The sequence below is a fragment of the Nicotiana sylvestris genome, chromosome 9, assembly GCF_000393655.2.
Source record: "Nicotiana sylvestris chromosome 9, ASM39365v2, whole genome shotgun sequence".
NCBI lineage: Eukaryota > Viridiplantae > Streptophyta > Magnoliopsida > Solanales > Solanaceae > Nicotiana > Nicotiana sylvestris.
Genome location: NC_091065.1, coordinates 170,012,252 through 170,023,589, shown reverse-complemented (window position 1 = coordinate 170,023,589; position 11,338 = coordinate 170,012,252).

Here is an 11,338-nt window from a genome sequence, read left to right as displayed (position 1 = left end):
AGACCTTTGCCAGGTTTCAAACCGAGTTGACTCGCTACGAGGGTGAGTGCAGGAAGCTCACCTCGGAAGCCGATGAGGTTAAGCTCTTTTTACCAAGAAGGAGGGCCTTCGGGATTGTTTGGAGGCGGCATCCTGTGAGAGGACTCATCTCACTGAGCAGGTTATATATTTTTCATTTTTTGTCTATATGCTTACCCGACTTCAGTGTTTTAACACCTTTGGGCTGATCTTTGCAGCTTGAGAAGAAAGATGTCCTAATGAGGGAGGAGCTCCAAGCCAGAGACACTGAAATTCTCGAACTCAAACGGCACGTGAATGAGATAGCCTCTGAGAGAGATACCCTCCAGGGGAAGGTGGTATCAGTCGGACATCAACTTCATGATGCGAGGGCGAAGAGTAATAAATATAAATATCTTCAAACTGAGTTGGTTGTTGCGCTATCCGGGGCCAGGGCTAAAGCAGAGGCGCTCATATCCTCGTACAAAGAGGATGTTGTTGCTGCAAATGCTCAGGCCAGGAAGGTGTCCGAGGAGGCCTAGCTACAATTGACCCGAGTTGTGGAGCATGCCTGGTTAGAATCTCGGAGGTAGGCTCTCGAGGACATACATGCAGGGAGCATCGATTTGCCTGTCGAGATCGAGAGGGTGAAGACCCTAGAAGAGAAGGTTGTGGCCTTGCTTACTTCTGAAGGTGAGTCGAGCACTGGCTCGGAAGATGATGAAGATGAAGGTGAAATCCCCGAAGGGGAAGAGGCCATTGAAGACCTGGGGGCCGTGGCCGGAGCTGTTGAAGGCAAAACCTCTGAGGGAGCCATCGAAGGCACAACCCTAGTGGTAGATTAGGGTTTTATTTGCTTTCTCCCTTGTAAAGGTTTTAGGCATAGGCTTTGTAAATGCACCCTTGTGAACTTTTAATATATATCTAAAAAGCCTTTTGTTTTTCATCATTTCTCGTTTTTCCTTTGCTTTTTAGGAATAAACTGTGACGGGTGTTGGCAATTGGTCCGAAATTTTAGACCTCAAATTAAACCCTTAGGTTCTTGCTACTGTTGAGCGATTTGTAATGGTTGAAAGTTGACCATTTGGGGCTCATTCCCCGAGTCAAGTTTTGACTTGAGTTCATCGACCTTTAGGTCTAAAAATCAGCCCTGAGGCTATTTGAGCTGGCCCTTAAGCTCTTATGCCTTGGGTCGGTGCGACATATAATCGGCCCTGAGGCTCTTTCAAGCTAGCCCTTAGGCTCTTATGCTTTGGGTCGGTACAACCTCTAATATAGGCTGGCACTTAGGCTTTTACGCATTGAGTCCTCTAACATAAGCTGGCGCTTAGGCTCTTACACGTTGGGTCGGTACGACCTCTAACATAGGCTGGTGCTTAGGCTCTTATGCGTTGGGTCTGTACAAACTCTAATACGGCTCTATTTTTCCCTCGTTAAAGACTTTTTGAAGTTTTTTTTTTCGTCCGACTCTTTTGTTCGATGAGAACCTCAATTGCGAGCCGTTATGTAATGATAAATGATCACCTAGGGAGGTTTTGCTAGATGGCTGAATTGTTTCGAAGCCTTTTCATTGTTTGGAGATGACATGATCGAAGCGCTTTTGCTTATGCCGAGGGTAGCCTAATTAACCGGGTTTTTTTCGAAGTATTTTCGAAGTAATTGAAGGCTTGTGATTTTATGGTGATGGTCGGGCATCCCCGAGTTGTGTTAGTGTATCCGGAGCCTTGTGACCATAGTCATTGTGTTTGGCCGTAGCCTTTTAGTCCCCGAGTGAGGTAGCCTCGGCGTCTATATCGAGGGTATGCCTTTTTAGGGGTCTTACAAGTTCGAATATATAGCCTTGACTTTAAGATCGAGATTTATGCCTTTTGTAAGGTCTTATAAATTTGAATGTGCCTTACTTGAGGTCTTACAGATAGGTTACTTGGCACAAGTATAGTTCATGCCTTGCTTGAGGTCTTACAGATTTGGTATTGCCATATGGAGGTCTTATGAGCTCGAGGTTGCCTTATGGAGGTCATACACTATTGATAATGCCTCATGGAGGTCTTACATTTTCTAGCATTGCCACATGGAGGGCTTTCGGGCTCGAGGTTGCCCGCTTGGGGTCTTATGGCCTTAAGTTTTTGATAGTTTGATGGGGTGACAGTCGGCGATAGTCCCCGAGACATCAAAAGTTTTTGACTCTGGAGTCGTTCCTTGTAAACTTGATGTTGCCTTATTGAGGGCTTATGAGCTCGAAATTTCCATCCCGGAGGTCTTATGGCTTCGAGTTTTCGATGTCAGTTCCCGAGTGTTCGGGAAATTTCTAGCCCTAGAGCCTTTTCTTGTGAAAATAGCAATCTTCTTTGAAGCGCAAAGTGTTTTGATGGTTAAAAAAATATTCCTTGATTACTTGGCACAAGTATACATAGTTTTCGCCGTCGAGGGTTCAATTATTCTACGCGGACATGGTTCATTTAACCATTTGGCCCGATACATCATCTTCCTATCGAGACCCTCTTTGGCTTATTTTGATCTCTCCGATGAGGCGATCTCCCGGGGGGATGCCCCCCAGTATTCGAGGGTGATTGGAGAGAAACCTTGAATACTTGTTGAGTCCTCATTAGGTAGCATATAGTCGTAGCCTCGTTAAAAACCTTGCTAGTAAAACCTTTTTTGGGATAAAATCCGATCGAAGGAAAAGAGTGCAATGCATACTTTAAAACCCAAGGTCTTTGAGTCAGAGGATATTTTCGGTGTCTTCCATCGAACACCTTAGCAGTAATAGCGTTTGAGCATTGATATGTTCCAATTGCTTGGAAGTTGTTTGCCTTCCATGGTACCGAGCTTGTAGGACCCTTTGCCGATCACTCCGAGGATGTGGTACGGTCCTTCCAAGCTTGTGCCTAGCTTCCCTTCATTAGGGTTTCGAGTGTTTAGGGTGACTTTCCTTAGGACTAAGTCACCGGCTCCGAAATGTTAGAGATTTGTTCTCCTGTTATAGTACCTTTAGATTCTTTGTTTTTGGGCGGCCATTCGGACCAGTAAAGCTTCTCGCTTTTCATCTAATAGTTCGAGGGATGCAGTCATGGCCTCGTTGTTTGAGCTCTCAGTGGCATGTCAAAATCTGGTGCTTGGCTCTCCGACCTTGATCGGTATCAAAGCCTCGGAGCTGTATACTAGAGAGAAAGGCATCTCTCCCGTGCTTGATTTTGGAGTTCTTCGATATGCCCATAGCACCTTGGGCAACATTTCTCTCCATTTTCCTTTCACATTTTCTAACTTCTTTTTCAAGTTTTGAATATTTGTGGACTCGGCCTGACCGTTTGCACATGGGTGGTAGGGTGTTAACAGGATCCTTTTGATTTTATGGTCCTCGGGGAACTTCGCTACTTTGCTTTTGATGAATGCTTCCCGTTATCACATGTTATCTAGGAGGGAATCCCAAATCGACGCATCATATGATCCCAGATAAAGTTATTGACTTCTTTTTTTCTTATCTTCTCGAAGGCCCGCGTTTCCACCCATTTTGAGAAGTAGTCAGTCATAAATAAAATAAATCTAGCCTAACCTGGTGCCGTTGGTAGGGGTCCAACGATGTACATCCCCCATTTCATGAACGACCATAGTGACAAGGCTGAATGTAGTTGTTCATTAGGTTGGTGATCATTGGTGCAAATCTCTGGCATTTGTCGCATTTTCGACGAATTCTTTGGTGTCCTTCTCTATGTTGTCCCAATAGTAGCCTGCTCTGATCAACTTTCAGACTAAGGAATCGGCACCGGAGTGATTCCCGCAGGTGCCCTCGTGGATTTCTCAGAGCACGTAATTTGTGTCCCCTGGTCCCAAGCATATTGCTAGGGGCCCATCAAAGGTTCTTTTATATAGAGTTCCATTTTCGTCGAGTGAGAATCGGGCTACTTTGGTTCATAGGGCCCTCGACTCTTTTGGGTCCGCGGGTAGCTTCCCACTTTACAAATAATCGATATATTTATTTCTCCAATCACATGTCTAGCTAGTGGAGTTGATCTCGGTATGACCTTCTTCGATCAATGATTTGGATAGCTGAACAACAGCCCTGAGGAGTATGTCATCTTCCTCGACAGATGATCCCAGGTTTGCGAGGGCATCGGCCTCGCTATTCTGCTCTCGAGGTATGTGGATTAGAGTCCATTCTTTGAAGTGGTGCAATGTGACTTAGATTTTTGTCTAAGTATCTTTGCATCCTGTCTTCTAGAACATCAAAGTTCCCATTTACCTGATTTACCACCAGAAGGGAATCACATTTTGCTTCAATGACTTCCGCTCCTAGGCCTTTGGCCAATTCCAAACCTGCAGTCAAAGCCTCATACTCGGCTTTGTTGTTAGTCAGCTTTGCAGTTTATATAGATTTCCTAATCATGTCGCCCGTAGGTGGCCTCAGAACTATGCCGAGCCCGGACCCTTTCACATTTGAGGTGCCGTCAATGAACAAGGTCCATACCCTCAAAGATGTGCCCATTTTTAGTAGAAGTTCTTTCTCTACCTCGGGCACGAGGGCGAACGTAAAGTCGGCCACAAAATCCGCCAGAATTTTGGACTTGATAGTCGTTCAGGATTGATACTCGATATCGTACCCCCCGAGTTTGATGGCCTATTTGGCCAGTCAGCCTAATAATTCGGGCTTATGCAATATTCTTCAAAGAGGATATGTCGTTAAAACACAAATACGATGGCATTGAAAATAAGGCTTTAATTTTCGAGATGCGCTTATCATTGCAAGAGCTAATTTTTCTAGGTGCGGATACCTGGTTTCGGTATCTCTTAGGGTCCAACTTACATAATAAACAGGAATTATGTACCTTGTTCTTCTCGAACCAGCATACCACTTACCGCTACCTCGGATACGTCCAGGTACAAATACAACACTTCATCCTTCTTTGGGGTGTGGAGTAAAGTTGGGCTTGTCAGATATCACTTCAACTCCTCTAAGGCACGTTGGTGTCCCGATGTCCATTCGAAGCTGTTTTTGTTTTTGAGTAAGGAGAAGAAATGATGACTCCTGTCTGATGACCTTGATATAAATCGGCCCAAGGCAGCTATCCACCCGGTCAGCCATTGCACGGTCTTCACATTGTTTACTACCGTGATTTCTTCGATGGGTTTGATTTTGTCGGGGTTGATCTCAATCCCCCTGTTTGACACCACAAAGCCTAAGAATTTTCCTGAACCCACTCTTAAGGCACATTTCTCGGGATTGAGTTTCATGTTGTAGTTATTAAAGATGTCAAATGTCTCCTGCAAATGAGTCAAATGGTCCTCTGCGCGCAGGGACTTAACTACACAAGAGGGGTAGGGGGTGATTTGTGTGGTGACCAATTTTTCGCGTAAACTAATTATAGAAGGACATGGTTCTTCTATGTGTTCCAACTGCTACTATTGCTGAATAATAAGTACATAAATTAAAGAACACAGAGATTTTACGTGGAAAACACCTGGCTTAAAAGGTAAAAAAACCACGACCTACCTTCCAGTAGGATTTCCCAAACTCTCCACTAAAATCACTAAGCCAAAAACTGCATTTAAAAAAACTCTTTTGTAAACCTAGGATTAACTCTAATCCCGTTATAGCACACAACTTCAACTGTTGCAACAACTTCAAGCTAACTCTAACTTGAAAGACTCTGAGTACCTAATACAATTGCTTCTAGACAAAGCTGAAAGGTACAATATAAAACCACCTACTACAATTGAACTAGAATAAAAGACAGACACTTGGAACTGGTTCTTCTATCTGGTCCAAGTAGCTTCAGATTTGCATGCTTGAATCACACATAAATTGCTTGCAGAATTGTCTTGCTATTTTGCTCTCAATTCACGTTTAACTTCTGCTTATGTGTGTTACCTGTAAAAGAGAACAACACTGATATTTATGGAGTTAGTAAGTAGATATTGACGAGAATACTGATGCTACTCTTCCTTGGTGGAAGAGTTCTAGTTGGTCTCATCCTCTAACTATATCCATATCTTAAACCGTGTTCTCTTTGTGTAAGGAGTCTTTCTCCTTATCCAATATGCAACCTTTTCGATCAGGATCAGGAGATATCATTTCTGGTAAGTGGGGTTTATCTCCTTCACGTGCATCTCACATGCTTGAGTTGGCCATAGCTGTGGTTTACTAGGATGGACCTGGTCCATGTTTGAGTTCCTTTATCAGTCTTCAAAACTCTCCTTTATTTGGGCCAACAAATTCTCCCTTTTTGATGATGAGAAACTCTGTACTTTTCACTCACTTAGGCCTTGTCAGAACTCAGCTCAAACATCAATGCAAAGTTAGAATTTTTTTCACTTATCATCAATGACCAGGTTCATTAGGTTATAAACATCACTTATTCAGAATGTAAAGCACAATATCTCTTCCCCCTTTTGGCATCATTGAAAAGTTGCATAAACAAAGTGTGATTCCCAGATTTTAAAATATAACTGATGGCCACTGGGGCAACTGCAAGTGCAATCATGGATTAATCATTAGTAATCAACCAAACATATTCAAACTATCAAGGAAATATAAACAATCAATAAAGATCAAAAATAGCAAACTTCATTGATAGAAAATATGATTCTACCACAATCCACAAAAAGAAATAGAAATAGTCAAAACATCCGCAAAACAAGAAAAATCCCTAATCTGGGCCACTAAAAGGTCTAGACAAGGTTCAGGAACTAAAGGCTAAAGAGCTTAAGGCTTGGAAGAACTAGAGGGTTGGGTTTTGTCTTGGAGAAGGTGCAGCATGTCTTGAAGAATGCCATCATTCTTCTCCTTTTCCTTTGTGAGCTCAGTTCTGAGAGCATCTCTCTCAGATTCAACCTCAGCTAAACAAGCCTTCAACCTAGCTATCTCAGCATCCTTTGCCCTACTCTCCTGCGCTAGAGCTCTGACTTTGCTATTTATAGGTGTCTTCTTGGATGAACCAGGTTCATTGGGAATGGCAATGACCTCATAGTCACAAGTAACCAAAGTGTTGATTACAAAATGATCTTTGCTTGTGGCCATTCCCCACTTCTTCAGTGGCACCTTGCAGCGATCAAAAACAATAGTCAGAATAAACCCATAAGGAGTGGCATGGGACTTGGAGCCATTGATAACCCGGTCCAGTAGCTTCATAATAAACGCAGGCCAGTTGATCTGCCTTCCACTTTTAAGACACTCCATCAGAACCAAACCATGTAGTTAGCAATGTGTCTTCTTTCCTGTCTAGGCAGCAAGCACTTGTTGACAAATTCAAACAAGACTTTGTGGCATGGCTTCACTTCACTCTTCTGCACAAGCTTGGCCTCATTCACTTCTGCGACATCACATAATTTCCTAGTGATTGCAAGGGAAATAGGAAGGGAGTCCATACATGGCCATCTTTTCCTTGTGTAGTTATCATACCCTTCAGAATGGATGGTAAGGATATCACCTAGCCCCTTTGCATCAAAGGTCACTTGAACCCCTTTCACCTGGCTGGTAACTCTACCATCCTTGACTTCTGCATTAGCCATGAACTCAATGACTTCATTCTTTGCTAGCCTACCATCCAACTGAAGGATCATGTCCTTCCAGCCTTGAGCAGCTAGAGCATCAACCAATCGAACCATCCCTGGTTCCACCAAATCCTTCAGAATTCTCCCCTTCAAGATTGTTCTTTTGCCAAACTTGGCCAGCTTGTCTTGTTCATCATCAGATTCACTCTCTTCTTCACCACTTCATTCCTCATCCTCAATAATTCTAACTTACTTTTTTTTCACAACAGACCTTGTCCTCTTGGCCAATGAAGGTTCAGCAGTCTTAGACATAGATGAAAACTTTTTGGAAGAAGTCTTGGTCTTTTTGGACTTGGGGGTTTGAACCTCCATAGTTGTGTGTTCTTCCTAATGGACTTGTTCCATCTTATCCACATTAACCGCCTCAGTAGGTTCTGCAATCTTTACTTTACCTTTGTCAATTCTCTTCTTCTTGCATTCAGCCATAGCTTTTTGTAACTTCTCCTTACTCTGCTTCAACTTACTCCTTGTGGCTCTTCCTTTTGGTAGAAAAATCTCAGCAGTTGTTGGAGAAGAAGCCTTTCTTTTCTTGGAAGTTTTTGCAAAGCTGGGGGCTTTTGGTGTTGGGGTTCTTCTTTTCTTTGGATCATAGCTTGCACCCACTTTCTTCAGAAGGTCTGCTAGGGTCTCCACAATAGATGAACCAGGTTCATCTACCTATGAACTGAGAGGTTTAAATAGAGAGGTTTAATTAATAACTAACGACAACTTTTTGTATTCAATTAGAAGTCCAATCAACCTGAAATTTAAGGTTGAATGAGCGGTTAAGCTTCCCTAGATTCTAGGCATTTTATGCGGTGAGGATTCTATTAGAGACGGAACTGGTTCAAATTTTAGAGGGATAGATTTTTCTGACGATTTTGAACATAAGTAAGACTCTGCTCATGAATTAAATATTAATATTTCTAATTGTGCAGAGTGTAGAAAACATACCTCGTTATTCAGATGAACCAATACTGATGAACCAAATTCTTCACTAAGAATCCACTTGATCATGCCTCAATTTACGAAAATAGAGAAACTTTTATTAGAGATCAGTGAGTCATATCAACACATGTCACAGGAGTATACTATTTACAGTATGATACTGAGCAACGATTAATCTAGATATTTACACAAGTTCCAGATTTTCTAACCAAATTTTTTTAAAAAATTTTGTTTTTCATTGTTTTATTTTGAATTGGTCCCATTAGGTGATCTTAATCATTCCTAATTCTAACCTGTTCCTTTCAAATCTCTCTCTACTCAATGCTTTAGTGAAGATGTCAGCAATCTGTTTATTAGTAGCACAAATTCTATAGTAATCAGTCATTTCTCATAGTTGTCCCTCAAAAAATGGTGTATAACATCTATGTGCTTAGTTCTCTTATGATGAACCGGGTTCTTAGTCATACTAATAGCACTAGTGTTATAACAAAAAGTAGGGATGCAACCAACTTCAATACCAAAATCCATCAACTGATGTTTGATCCACAACAATTGCGCACAATAGGAGGCTGCATCAACATACTCAGCCTCAGCAGTAGATAAAGCCACTAAATTTTGCTTTTTAGTAGCCCATGACACAAGACATGAACCAAGTAAGTGTGCCATACCTAATGTGCTCTTTCTATCCACAAGAAAATCTACATAGTCAGCATCAACATATCCCACTAGATTAAAGTTACTACCTTTTGGATACCAAAGGCAAAGGTCAGTAATGCCTTTCAAGTATCTTAATATCCTTTTGACATCAGTCAAGTGGGATTCCTTTTGATTTGCTTGAAATCAAGCACAAAGACCTACACTGAAAATAATGTCAGGTCTACTAGCAGTAAGATACAAAAGTGAACCAATCATACCCCTATACAGCTTCTGATCAACATATGAACCAGGTTCATCTATGTCTAATTTTGTGGCTATTGCAATAGGAGTATCTATTTCCTTTGATTCTTCCATTTTAAATTTCTTAATCAGCTCTTTTGCATATTTCTACCGATGGATCATGGCTCCATATAAGTTTTGTTTAATTTGTAAGCCTAAGAAGAAATTAAGCTCACCCATCATACTCATCTCAAATTTACTCCCCATAAGTTTAGCAAACTACTTACTCAGTTTTTCAGTGGTTGTCTAAAAATTATGTCATCAACATATATTTCTACTACAAGAAGGTCCTTACCTTTTTCCCTCAAAAATAGAGTGCTATCAATTTTACCTCTCTTGTAGCCATGTTCAAGCAGGAATTTGGATAGTCGTTCATACCATGCTCTAGGAGCCTACTTGAGTCCATAAAGAGCCTTGTCTAGTTTGTATACATGATCCGACACTCCTTGCTTTCAAATCCTGGAGGTTGTTTGACAAACACTTCTTCCTTTAAGTAGCCATTTAGGAAGGCACTCTTGACGTCCATCTGGTGAAGAGTAAATTCCATATATGCAACAAAGGCTATGATGAGTCTTATTGCTTCCAACCTTGCAACTGGAGCAAAGGTCTCATCATAGTCTATGTCTTCCTCTTGGCTATAACCTTGAACCACCAACCTTGCCTTATTCTTTGTAACAGTTCCATATTCACCATGTTTGTTCCTGAAGACCTATTTAGTGATAATTACTGATCTGTCCTTGGGTCTTGGAACCAGATGTCAAACTTGACTTCTTTCAAACTGATTGAGTTCATCTTGCATTACATTCACCCAGTCTGTATCCTGTAAAGCCTCAGCAACATTTTTAGGTCCAATAAGAGATATGAAAGCATAAAAAGCATACAAATTCTTTAATTGAGATCTAGTTTTAATTTCAGAGGTTGGATCAGTAATTATGTTCTCAATAGGATGAGAACTTTGATACTTGTAAGGTTTCACAACTAGCTGGTTTCTATTTGATGTTTCTCCCATGTTCTGTTACTGAGGAACAGGCTCATCGACAGGTTCCATTTGGGCATTAGATTCAGTTCTTCTTTGTTCAGTTCCCCCTATCAGGTTGCCTTGGATGGAAGAACCTGTTCCATCACATGTTCCTTCTTCTGGTGTAGCTTCATTTAACTCTTTTACCAGCCCAATAGCTTCATCTTCATGTTCCTGTCTCTCAGAAAGAATGTTAGTTTCATCAAAAACTACATGTACACTTTCTTCTACACACATAGTTCTTTTGTTGTACACTTTATAAGCTTTGCTATGTGAAGAATATCCCAAGAATACTTCCTCATCACTTCTGGGATCAAACTTACCTAGGAAGTCCTTTCCATTGTTGTGCACAAAGAACTTACATCCAAATGCCCTAAGATGGTATATATTTGGTTTTCTCCCTTTAAGTAACTCATAGGGAGTCTTCTCTACATGAGGTCTAGTCATGCACCTATTAATGATATAACATGCAGTGTCTACAGCTTTTGCCCAGAAACTATGGGGTAATTTACTAGAAAGAAGCATAGTCCTAGCCATATCTTCAAGAGTCCTATTCTTTCTTTAAACTACTCCATTTTGTTGAGGAGTCCTAGGGGCAGAAAAAGTATGATCTATACCATATTCATCACAAAATTCAGCAAACTTAGCATTTTCAAATTCAGTTTCATGATCAGACCTAATTGATGCAAGTTAATTACCTAGTTGTTTCTGAGTTTTTCTAACAAAGGCAGTAAACATGTCAAATGCTTCATCCTTAAATGTTAAAAACAATGTCCAAGTAAACCTAGAGTAATCATCCACAAGCACCATCACATATTTCTTACCACCTCTACTTAATATTCTCATTGGACCACAGAGATCCATATAAACTAGTTCCATCGACCTGGTCGTGCTTACCACTTTCTTGCTTTT